The 25,552-nt window shown below is 51.7% G+C and overlaps 1 protein-coding gene across 7 annotated transcripts in view; it reads right to left on the reverse strand.

Moving 5' to 3' along the window:
• corn (microtubule-binding protein cornetto) overlaps positions 1–25,552 on the reverse strand; it is a 313,717-nt gene that overhangs the window by 178,259 nt on the left and 109,906 nt on the right. Inside the window, exon 1 of one of the 7 annotated variants that reach the window (XM_071664549.1) lies at positions 680–898. The exons of the other annotated variants lie outside the window; for them this stretch is intronic. The gene's annotated coding sequence lies outside the window, so the exon portion shown is untranslated. Of the gene's footprint in view, positions 1–679; positions 899–25,552 lie in introns of those variants that run through there. 7 annotated transcript variants of the gene reach the window in all.

Below are 25,552 nucleotides of genomic sequence, written 5' to 3' on the forward strand. Positions count from 1 at the left end.
CGTGTGTCCGGCAGACGCAGCACCGATGGTTTTACGACCTACCACAGAAATAGGTTGTGTGTGTGTGTGTGTGTGTGTGTGTGTGTGTGTGTGTGTCACACCGCGCGCTTTGGACAAATCTAACAGCACGACGGTACGACCCCTGGGTATGCTGGCTTGAACCTTAAGAATTAGGACAAAGGGGCGGGCCATCCCCCCCCCCCCACAGTATGGGTCGTGCCGTGTGTGGCAGAGGTCATGGTCAGGTGACGCCATCTGGTGAGAGAGTAGCCCTGACCACGACAACCACACGAGACTGAGGCAGGTGTCGTGTTGCGGGACGGGGGCTTCCCCCCTCCCCCCCCCCTCAACTGCAGGTTCGTCTGGTCAATAATAATGCAAGATGGAGAAATACATGTGTGTGTGTGTGTGTGTGTGTGTGTGTGTGTGTGTGTGTGTGTGTGTGTGTGTGTGTGTGGTGTACAAATACATGTGTGGTGTATAATTACATGTGTAGTGTACAGATACACCTCTCTGGTGTACAAATACATGTGTGGTGTACATATACATCTCTCCGGTGTACTAATACATGTGTAGTGCATAGATACACCTCTCTGGTGTACAAATACATGTGTGGTGTAAATATACACCTCTGTGGTGTGCACATACAAGTGCTGTGTACAAATACATCTGTACGTACCATCTACGACGCGTAAGACAACTGCATAACTTCTGTACGAAGCTGTTCTTCCAAAGTCTCCCACGTCCACTGCTTTGGCGATGCCCACCACACCACAGCAAGCCGGTCAGCTGGCTAGCCCTCAGGGAGACACAAATCCATCGGTATAAACCGAGTGCTTTCGACGCAACCCGCTCGGAAATGACGGAGATAAGCACGCGAGGTCCCACAGATAACTGCGCGCGTTCCACACTTGCCCAGGGCGCGACCTCGGCCAAGGCTCACATTTTTCCTCCCAGCCGCCGCCTCCCTACCTCCTCACCTCCCGTTCTTCAAGTCTCTCAAGACATCACTATTGTTAGTTTCCTGTCTTACCGGGCAGCATGACGGTGGTGGTGGTGCTTGATAATGGGGCGGGCTGGAGGCAGGCTATCGATGGGGGTCGGTCACAGCATAAGCCAGCATCTCCTAAAGTCATCATCGCCACCACCACCACCAACAGTTGTGCTAAGCTTTCTCCAACGCTACCCCCGAGATGTGATGCGTCCGTCCTCTCCCTCCACCACCACCACTCCATCAATCCCCCGCACATGCGTACGGGATCTTCCCCATACAATGTGTCTGGAGAGGATGAAGCTGGAGGCATCGATCCAGGCCCACCCCCCAAGGTCAGCATAAACAGGCCACCACCGAAGACCTGCCTCCTTACTTCAAGTACTGAAGCAAGACACGCACCACGGAGCCACCAGCGGCAGCAAGAACAAGCAAGCAAGCAGCATTCCAAGCAAGGGTGTAAATACCCATTCTAAATGCAACCCGCAACGTTTACAAAAATAAGAACTTTTTCAAAAGACTTTTTTTTTTTTCTGGTTAAAAACAACAGTCAGACCCCAGTATAGATGAGTACAATGGAACCAAACCTGTTTGGGAAGTGTCACTGCCTCACTTTTTTTTTTTTTCTTCTTAAGCCAAAGGTTCCAAGTCACGGACCCGAGTTATTAACGCCAAGGCCATACTGGAAACGAAAAGCAGACGAAGAAGTAGAAAAGCAACGAGAGAAGAGGAGAAAATAATCAATAAATACGTGTTATTTCAACGCAGATGATGCAAGCGAGCATTATCAACCACATCTCTCCTCTCTGATGACAACCAGTCCCGACTGATGATTATACAAGAAAAAATACGTTCTACAAAATGCCTCAAGGGAGAAAATAAATAATTGTTACAGACACATTAGATGTCGCGGGCTCACACTTTCACCTTCTGCACGACACACTGTCGAAACACGAGTGGATGATATTAGACGGGTTTCGCTTCATGACATCCCCGTCCCATGGAAGGGGTCCAATAATTATGACATAAAACCATGTTGGACCCAGAACAGAGCAGAGCCTTGCGGAACACCGCTCGAGAGACAACATATCGCCACCACACAGACACAGACACACAACTCCTTACCAAAATCCTATCGTTATGTGCCTCCGACTTAGTTATCATATTAACCAATTTACTGACCAACACGACAAGCACGTTAACATGAGGCAACTGTAATAATCAGTCGCCTCATCATAAGACCCTCCAACCTTACGCTTCATCATAAGACCCTCCAACCTTACGCCTCATCATAAGACCCTCCAACCTTACGCCTCATCATAAGACCCTCCAACCTTACGCCTCATCATAAGACCCTCCAACCTTACGGAAATAAGACAAATGACAAAAGACATCGAAGTCAAAGCGTACGTATCCATCCGCTGGCGCTGCGGATCATAAGACGAGGCTCCGGGTCACATGATCCAGAGATCCGAGGTTATGTTACAACAAGATCTACCGGCACTCAAACACGATCTTCCGGACACCACGCCCCGAGTCCGTGTTGAGCCCCCGACCAAACCCTGGGTCTCTCTGTTGGCCTTCCCGTCAGACACACACACACATACACACACACACCTCCCGAAGTAAATGAGTCCCGGTGAATACCACGGTGAAGTCTTCGAGGGGGGTCTTATGAAGTCTTTCAGGGGGGTCTTATGAAATTTTCGTGGGGGTCTTATGAAGTCTTCGTGGGGGTCTTCTGCACCTCCATAAGAGCTCGGGCTGGGGTTACACGTTGTTGGGTCGCGAGTCGACAGAGGTATCGCAAGCCGCAGCCCAGACTTGCCCATCTCTCCAACACAGACTGGCTGGTCTGGTACACTTTGTAGGTACCTCTTTCATTCAGCTTCCCTATCTGTGCGATCCCATGGCGTTTCTGAAATGACCACAGGCATCCGACATCATCACCACACTACCCCACGTCGCTGAAGACTTTACCAAGTCCATAAAAAAAAGACTCGGGGCATGTATCAGGCTTGTCTCCCTCAGCAGTGTGGGTGCGTCTGTCGAATACACACTCACACACACATACACACCCCTCTCATCGAGCAACTCCCAGTGCCACACACTCACTATAAATCACCCTCCGCTGGCTTCAAATAACTTAAAGCAATGTGTCTCCATAATACAGTTGGGAGGGGGAGAAGAAAATCTACCAGCTGGGTCTGTGCTCCGCCCGACTCCAACTTAGTATTTCGAACCTGAGGACACACCAGCTGGCAGCCGGCGGCAGGACCTCTCCACATTCATAATATATACTTTTTACTGTATCCTTCACTTATACTCTCTCATCCAGGTCCTTCCCTCAGGTCCGGGAATAAGGAGGCACGGGCCATTTCACATTCCCAAGTAATCAAACCTTTCCCCAAGACCTCAGAAGGAGGATATAAATCAATTAATTAATTATAAAACAATACTACTACTACTACTACTTATAATAATAATAATAATAATAATAATAATAATATGATGGAAGGATGGAGTGAGGATTGAGGGAGTGAGGGAGGGAGGGATGGATGGAGTGAGTGAGTGCGACAATCTTGGCCAGGTTGTTAGGGCGGCACCCACCACCAAATCGTCATTGATCCTACTGCAGCACTGGCTGTCTGGCCTGCCTTCCCCTCCTCCCCTGCCTGCCGGCCTGCCTGTCGGGACTGCCTGCCTGCCTGCTTGCCCCCTCCCTCCTGCCTGTTGGGCCTGCCTCCTTCCCCCTTGTTACTGGTCTCGCAACCCATCACTGCAACCCACCCCTTCCTCCTCCTCCTCCCCTGCCTGTTTTCCCTCCCTTGCTTGACCTAGTTTGGCCAATGGACCCCAGGGGAGGAGTGTCCTCACCTTCTGCAACCTGGGCCACCCCATCAACCCACACCAACTGCCGGAGGCTCCCTCCCCTCCCATCATCCCGTCACGTGCGAGGTCTCCTTCCTTAACCCGACCTCATGACAATCTTCCTCCTCCTCAGTCTTCCTCGCCAATCTTCTTCTTCCTCCTCCTCCTCATCATCATCATCTCCCTGCCACACTGCATTTTTTGGGGGGACAAATTTCGAAAAGTTACGACTCCGTACGAGCGATCATGGTTACTTGGCTGGCGTCCGACGCCTCACACAACCAGGCCCTGAGGTCATCATGCCATCCCCTCCCTCACACACACACACACACACACACACACACACACACACACACCGGGTAACTAACTACTTGCCTCAGGCTCGACCAGCAGTGGAGAATATTCCCAACTGTTCTCCATCTCCGAGAAATAATACAACAGTAAGCGACACGAGTCTCTCGCTCTCCTCTCCAAAGCTTCGCCTCTTGTCCTCCTCTCGTAAGCTTCGCCTATTGTCCTCCTCTCGTAAGCTTCGCCTCTTGTCCTCCTCTCGTAAGCTTCGCCTCTCGTCCTCCTCTCGTAAGCTTCGCCTCTTGTCCTCCTCTCGTAAGCTTCGGCTCTTGTCCTCCTCTCGTAAGCTTCGCCTCTTGTCCTCCTCTCGTAAGCTTCGCCTCTTGTCCTCCTCTCGTTAGCTTCGCCGTTACAAAAAAAAAAATCTTTGTTTTGATTTCTCTTTTCAATCTGGGAAGAAAAATCTACAAAACACGTTTCTCTCCCGTGGGGGGGAGTCAGGCGTCCTGGCAGAGTGGTTGCACCCCGGGCGGAGATGACAACACTGGCTTGCCGCGGACTGGACACGAACACAAGTGATGTGTTTGTGTTGCTACCGGCTCAGGGGGAGGCAACAATAATAGCCTGCAGACTGGATCAAAACACAACGTAAGGCAGGTGTTGTGCTGCTACTGGCTCAGGGGAAGGCAACACCACTGGCCTTTAGAAGACTAAATAGAAAAACAAAGTAGGCGATGCGTTCTTCCCGGCTCAACGGAGGAGGAAACAATAAAAGACTGCAGAATGGACTGGAACACAAGATAAAGCAGGTGTTGTGTTGCCACTGGCCCCAGGGGAAGGCAACACCACTGACCTGTGGAAGACTGAACAGAAACACAAGGTAAATCAGGTGTTGTGTCGCTCCTGGCTCAAAGGCAAACAACAACACATGACAAGGCAATTGTGTTGCGTTGCCACTGTTGTACACAACACCACCATCCTGTAGAGGACTGAACACAGACACCAGATAAGACAGGTGTGTCGACACTGCAGATAAGACAGTGTGTCGTCACTGCAGATAAGGCAGGTGCGAAAGACGGCTCACTGGTGTGGCCCGTGAGGCATGACCCAGCCCAGGTCGCGGCGCCGCCAACCAAGGCTTCAGTATCGACAACCGTCTACCACCTGGCACCACCTACCACGGGCCACACATTCCCGAGTACCACGTGTCCCCTTCGTCCACGCCACCCACCCTCCCAGCGGCGTCGGCAGGTCTAGACTTCCACAAAGACCTGTGGCCAACTGGACGGTGAAGAAGGTCCCTCCATGTGACATGTGTTGCTCCAGCGGTGTCAAAGGCCATCCCTCTAGCGATGACAAAGGCCCCCTTCAGCGGTGTCAAGGCCTCCTTCAGCAGTGTCAAAGCCCCATCCAGCGGTGTCAAAGGTCCCCCTCCAGCGGAGTCTAAGGCCCCGTCCAGCGGTGTCAGGTATCACTAAGGCTACGCTAAGCATCTCTGGTTGAGATACGTGTGTCTGTAGCGCAGATGAACCTCCCGTCAACGGAGCCACGAGCCTCCTACTTCATCCCGAGGCCCTCCAACGGAGCTACAAGCCTCCCACCTAATCCTGCGTCCCTCCAACATAGCTAAAAAGCCTCCCAACTAATTCTGCGACCCTCCAACAGAGCTAAGAAGCCTCCCACCTAATCCTCGGCCCTCCAACATAGAGCTAAAAAGCCTCCCAACTAATCCTGCGACCCTCCAACGAGCTAAAAAAGCCTCCCAACTAATCCTGCGTCCCTCCAACATAGCTAAAAAGCCTCCCAACTAATCCTGCGACCCTCCAACGGAGCTAAAAAAGCCTCCAACTAATCCTGCGACCCTCCCAACATAGCTAAATAAGCCTCCAACTAATCCTGCGACCCTCCAACATAGCTAAAAAGCCTCCCAACTAATCCTGCGACCCTCCAACATAGCTAAAAAGCCTCCCAACTAATCCTGCGACCCTCCAACGGAGCTAAAAAGCCTCCCAACTAATCCTGCGACCCTCCAACATAGCTAAAAAGCCTCCCAACTAATCCTGCGTCCCTCCAACATAGCTAAAAAGCCTCCAACTAATCCTGCGACCCTCCAACGGAGCTAAAAAGCCTCCAACTAATCCTGCGACCCTCCAACGGAGCTAAAAAGCCTCCAACTAATCCTGCGTCCCTCCAACATAGCTAAAAAGCCTCCAACTAATCCTGCGACCCTCCAACATAGCTAAAAAGCCTCCAACTAATCCTGCGACCCTCCAACGGAGCTAAAAAGCCTCCAACTAATCCTGCGACCCTCCAACATAGCTAAAAAGCCTCCAACTAATCCTGCGACCCTCCAACATAGCTAAAAAGCCTCCCAACTAATCCTGCGACCCTCCAACGGAGCTAAAAAGCCTCCCAACTAATCCTGCGACCCTCCAACATAGCTAAAAAGCCTCCCAACTAATCCTGCGACCCTCCAACATAGCTAAAAAGCCTCCCAACTAATCCTGCGACCCTCCAACATAGCTAAAAAGCCTCCAACTAATCCTGCGACCCTCCAACGGAGCTAAAAAGCCTCCAACTAATCCTGCGACCCTCCAACGGAGCTAAAAAGCCTCCAACTAATCCTGCGACCCTCCAACATAGCTAAAAAGCCTCCAACTAATCCTGCGACCCTCCAACATAGCTAAAAAGCCTCCAACTAATCCTGCGACCCTCCAACATAGCTAAAAAGCCTCCAACTAATCCTGCGACCCTCCAACGGAGCTAAAAAGCCTCCAACTAATCCTGCGACCCTCCAACGGAGCTAAAAAGCCTCCAACTAATCCTGCGACCCTCCAACATAGCTAAAAAGCCTCCAACTAATCCTGCGACCCTCCAACGGAGCTAAAAAGCCTCCAACTAATCCTGCGACCCTCCAACGGAGCTAAAAAGCCTCCAACTAATCCTGCGACCCTCCAACGGAGCTAAAAAGCCTCCAACTAATCCTGCGACCCTCCAACATAGCTAAAAAGCCTCCCAACTAATCCTGCGACCCTCCAACGGAGCTAAAAAGCCTCCAACTAATCCTGCGACCCTCCAACGGAGCTAAAAAGCCTCCAACTAATCCTGCGACCCTCCAACGGAGCTAAAAAGCCTCCAACTAATCCTGCGACCCTCCAACGGAGCTAAAAAGCCTCCAACTAATCCTGCGACCCTCCAACGGAGCTAAAAAGCCTCCCAACTAATCCTGCGACCCTCCAACGGAGCTAAAAAGCCTCCAACTAATCCTGCGACCCTCCAACATAGCTAAAAAGCCTCCCAACTAATCCTGCGACCCTCCAACGGAGCTAAAAAGCCTCCAACTAATCCTGCGACCCTCCAACGGAGCTAAAAAGCCTCCAACTAATCCTGCGACCCTCCAACGGAGCTAAAAAGCCTCCAACTAATCCTGCGACCCTCCAACATAGCTAAAAAGCCTCCCAACTAATCCTGCGACCCTCCAACGGAGCTAAAAAGCCTCCAACTAATCCTGCGACCCTCCAACGGAGCTAAAAAGCCTCCCAACTAATCCTGCGACCCTCCAACATAGCTAAAAAGCCTCCAACTAATCCTGCGTCCCTCCAACATAGCTAAAAAGCCTCCCAACTAATCCTGCGACCCTCCAACGGAGCTAAAAAGCCTCCCAACTAATCCTGCGTCCCTCCAACATAGCTAAAAAGCCTCCCAACTAATCCTGCGACCCTCCAACATAGCTAAAAAGCCTCCAACTAATCCTGCGACCCTCCAACGGAGCTAAAAAGCCTCCAACTAATCCTGCGACCCTCCAACGGAGCTAAAAAGCCTCCAACTAATCCTGCGACCCTCCAACGGAGCTAAAAAGCCTCCAACTAATCCTGCGACCCTCCAACATAGCTAAAAAGCCTCCAACTAATCCTGCGACCCTCCAACGGAGCTAAAAAGCCTCCAACTAATCCTGCGTCCCTCCAACATAGCTAAAAAGCCTCCCAACTAATCCTGCGACCCTCCAACGGAGCTAAAAAGCCTCCCAACTAATCCTGCGACCCTCCAACGGAGCTAAAAAGCCTCCAACTAATCCTGCGACCCTCCAACGGAGCTAAAAAGCCTCCAACTAATCCTGCGTCCCTCCAACATAGCTAAAAAGCCTCCAACTAATCCTGCGACCCTCCAACGGAGCTAAAAAGCCTCCAACTAATCCTGCGACCCTCCAACATAGCTAAAAAGCCTCCAACTAATCCTGCGTCCCTCCAACATAGCTAAAAAGCCTCCCAACTAATCCTGCGACCCTCCAACGGAGCTAAAAAGCCTCCAACTAATCCTGCGACCCTCCAACATAGCTAAAAAGCCTCCAACTAATCCTGCGACCCTCCAACATAGCTAAAAAGCCTCCAACTAATCCTGCGACCCTCCAACGGAGCTAAAAAGCCTCCAACTAATCCTGCGACCCTCCAACATAGCTAAAAAGCCTCCAACTAATCCTGCGACCCTCCAACGGACCTGCTTCACTGTCTCGGACCTGCTTCACTGTCTCGGACCTGCTTCATTGTCTCGGACCTGCTTCACAGTATCGGACCTGTTTCAGTCTCGGACCCGCTTCATTGTCTCAGACCTGCTTCACTGTCTCCGACCTGCTTCATTGTCTCGAACCCGCTTCATTCTCTCAGATGGGCCTCATCGTCTCGGACCTGCTTCAGTGACTTTTCTGACGCAGGATGAACAAGAAGAGACGCTTCTAGCCAGCCAACCAGCCTAAATCCCCTGTTTAGCCCAGGATATGGTACGAGGCCCCGCGGGTCGTGAAGAGATATTTCTTTTTCCCTGAGCATTATCACCAACCGTCTCACTCCGGTGTTGGAGCGACCAGTTCGCCACATATCCTCCAACACACACACACACACACACACACACACACACACACACACACACACACACACACTGTGTTGGCAATGATGAATACGGATTAAGTGCGTTGAGCTGGGTTTGAAAACCACCACCAAGGGAGCACACGCGTTCAAAAGACCCGCGGCGCGTTCAGATAACTAGTGCATACGTTCTCAGGTCGCGTTCAATTCCTTGGCGTCAACAATTCCCGGTGACAAATACAGATAACTGAAGTACATGTTTGCGAGGCTGATATCGGAGACACTAGAAGTAAAATGGCTACAGCGCTGACCACGGATACGAGGAGCTGGCAACCGCAATGCTAAATACCGGTTACGTAGTTCGCATTCGCGACGCTAGAGTCCGGACACCTGGGGCGGATGGCCACACACCCGTATATCCGGATACGAGGAGAGCAAAGTCTGTTCGGGTGAGTTCGGATACTTGCATCTCAAGTGCGCAGCGGTAAACACGGTTACCTGGGGTTGACCAGGTACCAGGGGTTGACACTTGGTCGTAAACCTCCACAACCGTGAGCCGGAGGAGGGCGTCTTTACGACTGGGGGTTGGAGGAAGGGGAGGAGGGCGTCTCTACGACTGGAGGCTGGAGGAAGGGGAGGAGGAAACCTCTACGACTGGAAGCTGGAGGAAGGGGAGGAGGGCGCCTCTACGACCCTCCAGGGTCCCTCCGAGCAATGACTTGAGTCACGTTAAAGTGAGCTTGTGGGACCTCGCACTCCTGTGTGTCCGGCTTATACTGACTGTGTCGGGCATGTGTACACACCGATGACCCACTACTGCCCACACGAGAGAGAGAGAGAGAGAGAGAGAGAGAGAGAGAGAGAGAGAGAGAGAGAGAGAGAGAGAGAGAGAGAGACCGAAGGAATCTACTATATACACTAGGGCGAGATCGAACACCTGTGAAGGTGAAGACCAAACACCTGGTTGGGATCTCCTGTTATCACTAAATACCAGTGCGGATCTTACCATCACGACCAAACACCTGTGAGGATCTTACCATCACGACCAAACACCGGCACGGATCTTGGTCGCTCCTTCATCCCAAACACCTGTTAGGATCATACTCCTTAGGACCGAGGACCAATAAGGATGTTGTTACTCACTACACCAAAAGAAACAAATAAAGCACACACACCACCACAAACCAACGTCGACCTTTCAGAACCCCTCGAACTGGAGTCGACCAGACTCTACAGTCGAAGGCGAGCGGGTGAAAACGCTCAAAATATCCGGGGACTAAGGCTCTTTCAACACACTGCCTGCTACCAGTACGTAAAGTAAGGGAATATATTAAGGTAAGGAGGTAATAAGGTAAGGTAATAAGTTAAGGTAAGGAAGTAACAAGGTAAGGGAATGTTAAGGTAAGGAAGTAACAAGGTAAGGTAGTAAGGTAAGGTAAGGAAGTAATACGGTAAGGTAATAAGTTAATGTAAGGAAGTAATAAGTTAAGGCAAGGAAGTAATAAGGTAAGGTAATAAGTTAAGGTAAGGAAGTAATAAGGTAATAAGGTAAGTAACTACTGTGGTAAGTTGAAGAGACGAAAGTCGTCACCCAGATGTCGCTGGTTGTGTAATTACGAGACCCACTTGACGAGGTTACGACCCTTAAGCACGACCGTACAACCCTAGAACACACACACACACACACACACACACACACACACAACAAGATCACTGGTATAAACGCGTGGCCCTGTGTTACGAGAGTCGCCAAAAGGAGGTTTAAACGTGTAATGGGAGGACACACCAGGACAGCTGCATCTAATGGCTACTTACCTGCACGAAGCCAAGGCCTGGGTGCTCAGAGAGAGGGAGGGGGACATTCCGGGAGAGATGGTCCCCAGGGGAGGAGGGATATCAGACCAGAGGCGCATCGTAATAGGAGGTAAAGACCCCATCCCTCCGTCATACGGACCCGGGATGTAACGAAGAGATACGTCATGCGTTATACGCGTAAACTGAGGGCACACCGTATGCAGGATGTGCTACAGAGGTATACTTAAGAGAGAAGAGGTAAACTAGAGAGGAGGCAGACTTCATGCGCCACACAGGTAAACTGGAGTCTAAAGGGACCCCCGCGTTTATAAGGTCCGAGTCTCGCTGCGAACCTAATGCCAGACCCTCATCCTCACCTCCTTATCACAAGCTTATCTGATCAGACCACACCTAGTGATACAGGGACCTCCCTCCCCCCACCCCGAGGTCTCAGAAGACCCCAGGCCTAGCCAGACTACAACCAGTGATACAGGGACCTCCTACTCCCCCGCCCCTCAAGGTCTCAGAAGATCCAGGTCTGGTCAGACCACAGACAGCCAGTGACACAGGGACCTTCCACTACCGCTCCTCCAGGTGTCAGAAGACCCGGGTCTCGTCAGCCGACGGCATTACCCCTCAAGTCCGACCAACACTGCCCAGGTTCTGGTCAGAACCTCAGCAGACGGCAGGCTACATATCCTCCCAGGTCCCACAACACCCGGGTCCAGTTAGACCACACCCGACGGTAAGAGACCCCCCCCCCCTCCCCCTCAATACCCGGGTCTGGTCAAACCACATATCACGGCAAGAACCCCTATTCCCCACAGTACCTGGGTCTGGCCACATCACACCCAGCGGGGGCCGGCCTGCCAATACCAGCACCAAATACCTGTATGTGAAAACGGCTTAAATTTCACAACGGACCATCGCATGAAACTGAATGCCAGCAACCACGGCAAAAACACGACACCTGGACCTCTCGCGCTGTATTATTTTGCCAAATTTTCATCAAAGCTAAAAATTACCTCAAAAATTTTCCTTTCGTACGAAATGAGACTTTACGAAACTGCTGGTGGAACCTCAACCAATGGTCGTGTGTGGACAAGTCTACATTAACCTTTACAGAGCCATTATTTACCAAATGGCGTCCTAGCTACGTCTCTTCGTTGATATCAACTAACTTATATTTCTTTCTTGTATCTGCCCTGATGATGTGATTATTACACGAAAGTGCACTTGGGAACTTATCGTGTTTCATTTCCCCCGTGGACTCACAGGAATATATATATACATACGTAGGTTACTGGAGGTCATGGGTAAGGAGGGTGATGGCAATAGATGATCCAGTCTCCTGACAGCCAGCCACACTACAGGAAGAGAACACTTCGTGCTATGAAAAGATTAACCGTACACTGATAAGGCAACACACACAGATAACAGGCTCTTCCTTATCTCTTTTAGTGACTCTGTAACAATGAGGCTCTCTTATCCTCCAGCATGATGAGAGTGCGATCCTTTAACATGACGGTACGATCATCAACGACGATGAAACGTTGGAGGGAACGATCATTGTGTACACCGAAAGTGTGCGCAATGAAACAACGGTTGCCTCATACAGAGGGACGGTGAGATGGATCCTCCCGACCTTCAACACGTTGGAAGACAAACCAATGATGATGATATTGTCCAAGACACTCATTCTTCCCCGAACTGGACACTGCCGCGCTCTAACATCGACCACAGAAACTCAAGCTGTATGATAGAACAGAATGTTTAAAAAGATGGGGCCACCCCAAGTGTAAAACTTCTTCTCCATACTATTAACACACACACACGGTTCACGTGGTTTTGTTTAGTGTTACTGACGGTAAGTAAGCACGGGCCAGCCCACGGTAGGACCCACACGGGTTCGAATCCTGGGCGCGGCAGTGAGCCTACACCGAGCCCGGGTGTTCATCCTCTCCTCGGGACTGATCGGGTACCTGGCTCAGGCGATGTGTGTGTGTGTGTGTGTGTGTGTGTGTGTGTGTGTGTGTGTGTGTTGTCAAACATATGGGTAAAGACAAGTTATATACACAAGGTTAAGAGACGGGGCAACACAAGCGTGCGACTCTCTCCCCTTAACACATACACACAGCAATCACACAACCGTCTACACAGCATGGTGGGCGCTGCCTCCACCCTCCATCCACTAACCCTATGAACAGCGCCGCCCGCCCTGTCGAGCACAGTAAATATTGACACCGGACAAAGAAACCCCGTACCCATAATGGACCCGACCCGGGCCGTCCCCCCGCCACGCAAGAGCGTATGGAACTAACGCACTACGGTTCATTCCAGCAGTCAAATAAACTTTGAGACTAAAGATAGAAAAATATAAATCTCAGGTATTCTCGAGCATACGGGAAAACACCGTACACAATTTTCGACGACAGATGTTCGCCTGGATGTTGTGTAACTTAAGTACGGGTGAGTGATACACTTATTTAGTGTGATGCTGAAGCGTTCATCAGTAAGAACTTACGTCTGAAGCTACGTGATCTTACATTACACACAAGGGTTCCCTTGGGTGTAAAACTTGACCACGGTGCGGTCGCGCGCACGCACTCTTGTGACGTCGAGGGTGGAAGAGGAATTCTTCCTGCACTTGGGAGAAGCGAACATGTTGCCATACAGCAACAAGACCAAAAAAAAAAAAAAATAATAGGATCTTGGGGGCCTCCCTAAGGGAGTCCTGCGGCCGCGGAGGACCTCTACACACCCGCTAGACACCTCGATATTGGCGCCTTCAGCGGGAGCCACGAGAGATCAAGCTCGCAAGCCTGCCAGGGGGAATGATCACTCATAGTGGCGTCTGTTGACGGTTGGGGATGTTGTGGGGAGGCTCCAGAGCGGCTCCTGGGAATACCTCCCGTCTGCAGGTAGCGGCACGACGGCTACACCCAAGGTCCCGCCGGTGGTGGGATGAGAGAGGCTACAGGTCCTCTCCCACCATCACGGTTAACGGCGGGGAAGATGGAACACGTCCCGAAGAATCGGCACTGCTTGTTGATCTGCAGGTCAGGTGGCGGGGTTCTCTTTAACCTCCTACATACTGGAGGGGTTGCGACCCTTGGGTATGATGATGGCCTGACCTTCGACCCGACACCCTGGAGGTCAAGTGGAAGGTCGGGCAGTATTACCCAAGGGTCGTCGGTGGCACAGCTGGTACATCACGAGGTTAACGTAACTAGGAGGACCGGTAATGGCTGGCTGGTGTGGAGTGTCGCACGCTGCCGTCTCCCTCCTCTCCCCCAGCCAAGCTACCTTCTCCCTCCTCTCCCCCAAGCCAAGCTACCTTCTCCCTCCTTCCCCCAGCCACGCTACCTTCTCCCTCCTTCCCCCAGCCACGCTACCTTCTCCCTCCTTCCCCCAGCCACGCTACCTTCTCCCTCCTCTCCCCCAGCCAAGCTACCTTCTCCCTCCTCTCCCTCCACCTTTCTCCCCAGTTACCACCCCCTTGAAACGAGAGAGCCTATGTCCTCCTGTCAATCACAGTTCCTGTTTCTCCCCCCCAAGCAACCTTCCCTCTCTTCCTCGTCTCCTAACGTCTCCCCCATCTCACCCTCCCTCAAACATCCTGTGCCGCCTCGCCTTCGTCTCTTACCACCACCTCAACTCCTCCTCCTCCTCCTCCACCTCGCACGGCATTACCTCATCCGCTGCCCTTTTACCTTTAGGCTCTTGGCCACAAGAGCCCCCCCCCCCCCCAACCCCACACATCCTTGTCAATCAATATTACCTCCTGCCTTACCCCCAAACTTCAACCCCGAGGCACCAGCCCCACAACATGCCCCGTAATAATGCCTCGCCTCCCCCCATCCTGGCCTCAACACCAGCTTCGACACCCATCGACACGACTGGTAAGGGATGGTACCTGTCCCTCGCCTCTCGAGCACGACGGAACGACCCATGAACGCGACGCAGTAAGACCCTTGAAGGACGTCGGTGCGACCTTTTGAACACGACGGTGCGACACTTGAATACGACGGTACGACCCTTGAACACGGCACGACGGTACGACACTTGAACACGACGGTAGGACCCTTGAACACGGAGGCTTGAACCTTGACCTGACCCCTCTAAAGGGCATGGGGCTGAGACTACTCGATGACCCAGTACACGGAGCCTGACAACACCATCCACCTGATCCCAGTGTACGGGGCCAGACATTACCATACACCCGGGACCCCAATGCACAAGGGGGAGGGGGATGGGGAGGGGGTTGTTGAGGCAACCACAAGCGTAGGAAGAGGAACAGGTTTGGCTCCATCACCCCCCCCCCCCCCCCCCCGCGCCGGGGCTATGCCCAACCAGTCGTAATTGACTGCCGTGTGGATTACCATCCCTCCCGTACCCCCGACCCTGAAATACTAGCGGCGCACTGTGTGGTTAAAGGGCTAACACCACCCTAGCCTACCTTGGATCAAACCAGGGCCTATCTATAACGGTTGCCCGTACCACACCCCCTCACACACACACACACACACACACACACACACACACACACACACACCATTTTTTCCCCCGAGGGGACGTGGGTCTTCCTGGCTGCCATATGCCCACCTATCGTTAGCAGCCCCTCCTTATGTCAGTGTATTGTACCCACGCCCTCGACCCACACCATCAGTGACACCATCCTTAATACACTCGTGCCACTCAAGTCTATCTACAAACTTAATCAACATGAGGCGCTGGGTCAGGAAAAGCTACACATGGTGCCGGGGGCTTCAAACTGGCTCCTACGACCAGGGAACCAGTAAACGCAACGCCTCCCTAGGCAGTGTAGCAGGTGGGAGCACAGGAAATAGCAACCTTCAAGTCTCTGACTTGGACCCAGCCTTTTAAAAGCACGTTCAGAGAATAGGGCCCGGGGGAGGGCGGAGGAGGAGGAGGAGGAGGAAGCAGGCGTGGATATATTATATTTATTTATATATTTTGCTTTGTCGCTGTCTCCCGCGTTAGCGAGGCAGCGCAAGGAAACAGACGAAAGAATGGCTAAACCCACCCACATACACATGTATAAACATACATTACCATACACACACACACACACACACACACACACACACAAACACACACACACACACACACACAGTTCTCGGGCCACTTTATATCCATCTGTGTCGAGGGTGGTGCTGGGGGAAGGGTGGGCTCCTTGAGGTGTGTGACCTATGTAGCAGGGGTCTCCTGTACATAACTGGAATGAGACGTGCATGTACGTGTTGTCTGTCACACGTGCCCAGCCTTTGTTCCACGCATTCAACACACATGTGGATTCTACTCCCCACATTCAATACACATGTGGATTTTACTCCCCACATTCAACACACATGTGGATTTTACTCCCCACATTCAACACACATGTGGATTCTACTCCACACATTCAACATACAAGCAGATTCTACATCACGTATACAACGTACACAAAACAAAACAAAAAAAAATGCAGCACATACACCAGGAACCCCTAAAATATCTAACAAATACACAATCTCCTCGAACAAACAAATACCTATACTGTGTGTGTGTGTGTGTGTGTGTGTGTGTGTGTGTGTGTCGACAGTCTAGCTTTCCGTTGCATATGCAGGAGGCAACCTGGCTTCCGCTGGCTGGGGAGGACCACCCCAAGCTACCCACTCCCCCTACTGTAGCCCACTCACCCCAGACATCACGTATTCCTTCCAACATTTAATGGACACACACACACACACACACACACACACACACACACACACACACACACACACCTGAAGGTGACGAACACCCGGCCCTCAACACGCCCGAGAGACCCAGTATCTCTTTAAGGAACAACCCGTACACTCACAGCTACCGGCACCCCTACACACAAACCTCCTCCTCAAATTTCACATTCATCCGAGTCCACTCTCATACCACACACACACACATACACACACAAACTGCACCCATGCCAAATTCTACAGGCACCAAGTTCCCCTTGAAGGCAAAACACACACACACACACACACACACACACACACACACACACACACACACACACACTGCCCTTTGTAATATATTTGCACATAAACTCAATACCTCTCGAACAGTTAACATATATATACACACACAGATGGTACTCCCGTCCAGAGCCCACACATACAGTATCCCTTCAGGATTCAACACATGCATGCAATAACGCTGGCTGGCCGGAAATACAATACCGGACACAGATCCATAAGCTTCTACCTACACACGACCTTCCCAGTGTCCCAATAGTCGACATACACCCTTCCCCGCCTCCCGTCACTCGACATACACCCTTCCTCACCTCCGTCACTCGACATACACCCTTCCTCACCTCCCGTCACTCGACATACACCCTTCTCCGCCTCCCGTCACTCAACATACACCCTTTCCCACCTCCTAACATTCGACATACACCCTTCCCGACTCCCGTCACTCGACATACACCCTTCTCCGCCTCCCGTCACTCGACATACACCCTTCCCCACCTCCAAACATTCGACATAAACCCTTCCCGCCTCAAGTCACCTGACATACACCCTTCCCCGCCTCCCGTCACTCAACATACACCCTTCCCCACCACCTAACATTCGGCATATACCCTTCCCGCCTCCCGTCACTCGACATACACCCTTCTCCGCCTCCCGTCACTCGACATACACCCTTCCTCACCTCCCGTCACTCGACATACATCCTTCCCGACCTCCCTACACTCGACATAAACCCTTCCCAACCTATCAACGCTAGAAACACACCCTCCAAACCACCTAACACTCGACATACACCCTGTGCTACACCCTCACTCCCTCTCAACAGCCTCCATCCAATAACAAAGGACACACACACAAAGCCACAGCCAGCGTTGACCTATCCACAGCTGCGGCCCGCAACAAATATTTCATGTCGTCTGTAAAGTACACAGAACCTGGATCACCGGAAATAGAACCCGGATTCAAGCCCATCTGCCTCTCTCTCTCTCTCTCTCTCTCTCTCTCTCTCTCTCTCTCTCTCTCTCTCTCTCTCTCTTGGCAGAAGACGGGCCGCCGACTGCCAAAGGCCCGTGTCGGCCGGACCAAGCAAGCAGAGGTCCAGCGATCTCACCAACTAACAAATCGTCGAAGACGACGACCCGGTAATACACATACAGTCTCACTCAACCTTAAAAAATGATCATTGCCGAATCAACCTCTCTCTCTCTCTCTCTCTCTCTCTCTCTCTCTCTCTCTCTCTCTCTCTCTCTCTCTCTGGCCTTCCATCAGTGAAAAGGACCGAGTAGGGGAACGAATCCCTCAATTGTGAGCCACCTCTGCCTTGCTATCCACCCACCAGCGACAGAGATCGGGAATATACAGGATACCATCACTGTGCTCTGATAACCTGGTGAAAATACCACCGCATCTTCTATCGCCCGCCCGTCGCCTCCCTGCCGTACACCCAGGGGCGAGGCCCGCACCCCAGTTTCCGTCTGTGAGGCCCGCGGACCCCCTACCCGCCCTTTCTGGACCTGGGGGTTCCAGGAAGTGACGGGAACATCGCTGGAAGGCCTGCCCCCCACTCCACAAGCTACAGTTTCATATACCCCTCCCTCCTCAAGCTGTTCTTTGACCAGATGTGAGTGGCCTGTGAGAGCATGGGGGGGATGGAGGCTGTGATAGCATGGGGGGGGGGAGGGGCTGTGAGAGCATGGGGGGTGGGGCCTGTGAGAGGGGCCTGAGAGACAGTGAGAGCATGGAGTCATGCAAGTGAGAGTGGAAGTGTGCAACGGCAGTTGCAGTGAGAGGGATGACTTAAAAGTGTACAAGCGTGGAGAAGGAGGCTGGCCCGGTGGACTGCTTCTCCCAGCCGTAATGCAAGTGTAAAGTGTGGAGGATCAAAGTGTAAAGTGTGGAGGAGGAGCCTCATCGCCTGGTGAATTGCTTGTCCCACTTGTGGTACAGGAATGTGGGCCTTGACTTTCCCCTTTTTCCACGCGAGTTTAAAAGATAAGCGAGCAATGATGGATGCCTTACGTAACGTAATCTGGAGAACAGATAGGCGAGAATGACGCGTGGAAAATATGGCAAGTGAAGAAACCCGACGAATATTGCTTCTCAAGACGGAGAGGGGGCGTGTGTGTGTGTGTGTGTGTGTGTGTGTGTGTGTGTGAGTGCGCACGGTGGCCAAGTGGCGGCTGCTCCAGCGGTCATCCATGGCAGTATTGGCTGGAGGTACGAGAGACACAAGACACACAGGAAGACATGGCTACGAAGCGAGTGAGAGACTGTGGCTGAAGGTACGAGACACATGGCATGGTAAGAGATGGCTAGAAGCGAGTGAGAGACTGTGGCTGAAGGTACGAGACACATGGCATGGTAAGAGATGGCTAGAAGCGAGTGAGAGACTGTGGCTGAAGGTACGAGACACATGGCATGGTAAGAGATGGCTAGAAGCGAGTGAGAGACTGTGGCTGAAGGTAAGAGACACATGGCATGGTAAGAGATGGCTAGAAGCGAGTGAGAGACTGTGGCTGAAGGTACGAGACACATGGCATGGTAAGAGATGGCTAGAAGCGAGTGAGAGACTGTGGCTGAAGGTAAGAGACACATGGCATGGTAAGAGATGGCTACAAGCGAGTGAGAGACTGTGGCTGAGAATACGAGACATGACACGGTAAGAGATGGCTTGAAGGAAGCGAGAGAGGGAGAGACTGGGGATCAGAGACTCTTGTCTGCTGGTGTTTCAGAAGAACTTGCTGTACGAATGACATGTGATTCGCGTGCAATGCGGGCCGTGTTGTGTTGCTGAGAGGCGAGGAGGAGGAGGAGGAGGAGTGTGAATACTTGGTGAGAATATCACTTGCAGGATCAACTGGGTGTGCAAAGAGGAGGATAAAGACTCACTTACACTGGTGTGTGTGAGTGTGTGTGTGTGTGTGTGTGTGTGTGTGTGTGTGTGTGTGTGTGTGTGTGTGTGTGTGTGTACTCGATCTATCCCGTATAAATGGATAGTGATGAGTTAGGAATACATGGATAGAGGGACAGGCATTAATGAGGCTACGAACTCGCACTGGGCTACAACTGCCGTTGACCAGATATCTATCGACAACCACTGGTCAGTCACTTATGACACCAAACATCTATCGGCAAGCCACTGGTCAGTGACTTATGACACCAAATATCTATCGACAACCACTGGTCAGTGACTTATGACACCAAATATCTATCGACAACCACTGGTCAGTGACTTATGACACCAAATATCTATCGACAACCACTGGTCAGTGACTTATGACACCAAACATCTATCGACAAGCCACTGGTCAGTGACTTATGACACCAAATATCTATCGACAACCACTGGTCAGTGACTTATGACACCAAACATCTATCGACAAGCCACCGGTCAAAGACTGACTTGACTTGAATGTGAAATGTACTAAGACGTAGTAGGCCTGATGACCCAACTGTACAGTACGGGCAGGGAGGTGTACACTCTAGCAGGTCTGATTACCCAACTGTACAGAACGGGCATACAAACATTCTGAACTCACCCTTCTTATATAGTGGGCGACATGACCCCGAACACAGATATGTAGCCCCCAGCCACAGCCAGCACGAATGAAAAGGTGAAGTAAAAGGCTTATGTAAAAGGCGAAGTAAAAGGCTTATGTAAAAGGCGAAGTAAAAGGCTTATGTAAAAGGTGAAGTACAAGGCTTATGTAAAAGGTGAAGTACAAGGCTTATGTAAAAGGTGAAGTAAAAGGCTTATAGAAAAGGCGAAGTAAAAGGTTTATGTAAAAGGTGAAGGAAAAGGCTTATGTAAAAGGTGATGTAAAAGGCTTATGTAAAAGGTGAAGTAAAAGGCTTATGTAAAAGGTGAAGTAAAGGCTTATGTAAAAGGTGATGTAAAAGGCTTATGTAAAAGGTGAAGTAAAGGCTTATGTAAAAGGTGAAGTAAAGGCTTATGAAAAAAAAAAAATAATACTGGAGCAAGGTTTAATTGGAGTTCCTCGCGGGCCTGCAGGCTTGTGTCTTAAAGATGGAACGGTCACAGGAGGAGGGAGCGAGGCAGAAGACAGAGGAGACTGCCACAGCTCGGCAGTACGAGGAGTGAACAACAAGTTGAGGAATGGCATATATCACAACGGCCAAGCCTCGTATGGTTAGCTCGCTAAAAACAAACAACCTCCGCCATGGCTTCGTTAAGCCGAGTCGCCGTTTTCTATAATCAATGGCCCAACTTACCGGATACATGGCTCAATTAATTCTCCTCAATCCAGTTCCTTTAGCAAGATTATTTTCTTAATCAGCTCCAAACGCCTTCCGGCGATCCAGGATCATTAGTCCACACACTCTTCTCTCCTGACTGAATCAGAAGTTACCCTGTCATACAGACAGAGATTTTAAATTTACAGTCGCCCATCTCAAGTTCTCTCTCTCTCTCTCTCTCTCTCTCTCTCTCTCTCTCTCCTCTCTCTCTCTCTCTCTATCTATCTATCTATCTATCTAATCACCCAGTCTTACACTCGTCCGTCTCCATATATCTCGACCAGTCTTCATTATCGTAAAACTTTTTTTTTCTTCTTTTTTTAAAACTTTCGTTTAGTTAACATTTACAAATTTGATCAGGTGGCTTGATTCCAATCATCCACACAAGTCATGTGCTATGAATATACTTCTTTACATCTTTAATGGTGAGTTCCATCTTTCCGTTTTCTAAGACTGTTCGCTTGTCGATCGACACCACCTCCAGTTTCTTTATGGCCGAGATCAAGTCACCCCTTACTCTTCTCTCGTGGTGGCCATACTCATAGCCTGCATAACCCCCTTGTTGTAACTCGCCTCCCTTAACCCTGGCACCATCTTTATTGCCCTCCTCTGGACCTTCTCTACTAGCTCTGAGGGGCATACTCTAGTTTTGACCTACTATACGCTGAGAAATGTTTACTTAACACGTGCCTGTATATGTCTGTGTATATAAGCGTGGGCGCCACCACCACGCCGTGGCGCGGCGGCCCCACGCGCCTCTCGCCCCGCCTCACCCGTCAACCTTTCACACTCCCACCCACGCCTCTCTCTCTCTCTCTCTCTCTCTCTCTCTCTCTCTCTCTCTCTCCGGCACCCGCTGCTCAAAACCTTCACCCTGCTGAACTGCCTGAAGATAAGACGCCCGCGGGCACGATAGGAACAGGCAAGCAGGCAGGATTCTGGTTAGCTTCGTCTGTTTCCTCGTGAGGAGGAGGAGGAGGAGGAGGAGGAGGAGGAAGAGGAGGAAGAGGAGGAGGAAGAGGAGGAGGAGGAGGACCTACCCTTGCGGTTAGGTTAGGCTAGGCTGGGGAGAGGCACAGGGCTGACGACGTCTATATTCCCAGGTTGACACTTGACCAGGGTCCTCTGCACCTGTAACTCGCTCTCTAACTGTATACGTCTGTCCCCCGGAGTTCAGCAGGGGATATGCCCTTCTTCGTTCCTCAGTAGCGGTGCGTCCTTGGAGCACGACTTGGTGGTACGACCCTTTGAGCACGACTGTATTGCCTCGTGGTATGATGACCTGGCTAATTCACTTGTGCCTTAAAAAGGATCGCGTCAAAGGCCTGGCCATCGTACCTCACGGTCGTACTGCCGTCGTGCTAAAAGACGGCTCTGCTGCCGTGCTCAAGGACCGCCCCGTCCCGCCGTGCTTAAAGGATCGCATCGACGTACTCAGGGGGCCGTGCCGTCGTGCTTAAAGGATCGCACCGATGTACGCAGGGGGCCGTGCCGCCGCCGTGCTTAATGGATCGCACCGACGTACGCAGGGGGCCGTGCCTTCGTGCTCAAGGATCGCACCGACGCACGCAGGGGGCCGTGCCGTCGTGCTCAAGGATCGCACCGACGTACGCAGGGGGCCGTGCCGTCGTGCTTAAAGGATCGCACCGACGTACGCAGGGGGCCGTGCCGTCGTGCTTAAAGGATCGCACCGACGTACGCAGGAGGCCGTGCCGTCGTGCTCGTGAGACTAAACGACACCTTAAGTCCAATATGTCGTCCCCCGACAACCACAGGGACCAGCGACAAACACAACATACTCTGGTCTCATTTCATAACAGTTCAACACCCTTACGTAACAGGCTCAGCTGCACGACATGGCTGCTGCAGTCACACTATACGAGACAACAGTAATCTACCTGCAGGTACTCGTAACTGTAGCCCTAAACCCCACCCCATCTCAGGTGGCAAGTACAAAGGTACTGTTTAATCTACCTGCAAGTACACGTAGCAACGGCCCCTCGCCTACCAGGGGCCCCCCATCGGGCGGCAAAGTACAAGGTGACGTTAATCGACCTACGGGTACCAGTAGCCCAAGCCTTAAATTACCAGGAAACTCAGGTGACAAGTATATAAGGTTAGCTTTACCCTCCCACCCGTCACCTCACCTGCCAGTACACATACACGGAGCTGCCACCACACCACAGCCCCTGCGTGGGGACCTAAGGTGGCGACGACTGGCAGGAGACAACCCGACCCTGATCTAATTACTGCGGTGTGACCTTCTACAGAACAAACTGAGATTGGGCTTACGGCTACCTTCCCCCCCCCCCCCCCCCACCTCAAGCAGCGTCACCTTCCCTGAACAAACACACACACACATACATACATACACAAGACCGTGAAACGAATTTTCCCCGCCTCGAAGGCGTATCTCTCCATACATAACTCCGTTCGTAGTAACAAGATGGGGATCGAGTACACAGCCACTCAGTTCACACGGCTACATCCATTCCCTTCACTTGCCAACACTGAACACAAACAAACGCAAAAGCTTGCAACATATTTACAAAACCGTTCCTTTTTTTTTTTTTCATCGAAAACGACTCCACACATCTGCCTTCACACAGCCATCTTCCTCCACTTCCCAACCTCCCACTATTTCAATCATGCGGTCTATTGAAGCCTTAACGATCTCTCTCTCTCTCTCTCTCTCTCTCTCTCTCTCTCTCTCTCTCTCTCTCTCTCTCTCTCTCACACACACACACACACACACACACACATGCAAGATCACCCGAATCACCTTCCTTGAAAATACTTAAAAGCCACTCTCATCCTCCCAACATCCACAACTCGTTCGTCCTCGCATTCAGTCCAGACACAACATTCCACATACCTTGCAAGCGGTTGCAAGCACACCTCTCATGTCCGAGCCCTCATGCACCCTCTGGGGGAATAAATTCTTGCAGAAGGTCCCCAGCCGACGGTCTGTGTGTGTGTGTGTGTGTGTGTGTGTGTGTGTGTGTGTGTGTGTGTGTGTGTGTGAGGGGGTTCGGGCGACGACGGACCATCTCAAGCAAGTGAACCTTTTTCCCAAGGACCTCACACAGGAAAGATGGCTGCCGCAGACGGGGGGTCTCTAGCAAGGCCTACCTACCCCCACCTATGTTAAAGGGGGTCTGCCCCGACCCCATAAGGTTGCACAACGCGACCACATGGGGTTGCCGGGTGGGTGGGAGTCGGTGGGGGAGTCCTGCCGAAGAAGGTGGGGTGGGAAGGGGCGGGGAGTGGCGGTGGGGGGTCGGGATCATCGGGGGAGGAAGGGGGGTGGGGAAGGTGGAGTAAGGCAGAGCCCATAGCATGACGGGAGTCGCCAGGCCGTGGCAGCCTGGGAACACGTGAAGGCGGGGAGGGAAGACTACCACTGCCGCCCCTGCTGACACACTGGAACCATAAGGGTGGTCTGTGCCTTGCCCCCCGCGCACATACACACCACCAGCACCACCATCACCACCATCGCTTCTCATACTGCAACTACCATCATTCGCCAATACTTTCCCAGACCACTACACCAACATCTAAAGACCAATCACTGTCCCTCGCTCCCTGTGGGACAGAAACCAACCATAACCCCCATCAACCAAGGCACGAAAAAAAAAAAAAAAAAGCAGACACCCACCCACCCACCCACACCGACATCCACAAGCCGCCACCACCACCACCACCCGAACAAAGGCAAAGGTAAACATTGTCATCCAACAAATCACCCGGCGCGCAAGACGGGTCGGCTTCCGGGCCCCCGTGGCGGCTGACTGACTGACTGACTCACTCACGGAGGTCAATCCCGCTACGGGGTGTCTCAGGACGATGGATGCAAGTGGGAGGCAAATAAACCCGTCACCGTGAGGTGCCTTCCCCCCAATGCAGGGTAAACAAGTACACAAGGACGGGACGACCAGCGGGAAAGAAGAGAGTTCCAACACTACTACGGCTACATACATACTCGCACGGTGAGGTAAGCAGCGCTACATACACTCCCTCCTTCCCTCCCGCTTGCTACGCTACGCTACCGAGACCTCCGATCACCCGGTCCTCAAGCACTGTGAGGTTGATCTCTCTCTTCGTTTCCCAGGCTTTCTATAGTAAATGACCGTCTTCCTTATGCTACGCGTTCTTAAAAGGTCTTTTCTCTATTCCTTACCCAACCTTCCCTTACTCTATCCACCCTACGCTGCTGACGGGGGCCAGTCCTCTATCCCCGCCTCTCCGTCTGCAATCTAAGTCTCCCCAAGAAACTGGTCTACCACACATACTTGAAACTGCAGGTGAGTGTATGGTTCCCTTTTCCTCAACCTTTTTCCGCCTCTCGGTGTACATATCTCCCTCCCTATCCTTCCATGCCATCTGCCATTTCTCAACAATGATCTATTCTTTTCCTGATTTAAATTCATTTCCCTTCCTCGTCCATTCTTGCATTAGGCTTTCCTGAATAT

The sequence above is a fragment of the Panulirus ornatus genome, chromosome 9 (genome assembly GCF_036320965.1).
Source record: "Panulirus ornatus isolate Po-2019 chromosome 9, ASM3632096v1, whole genome shotgun sequence".
Lineage (NCBI taxonomy): Eukaryota > Metazoa > Arthropoda > Malacostraca > Decapoda > Palinuridae > Panulirus > Panulirus ornatus.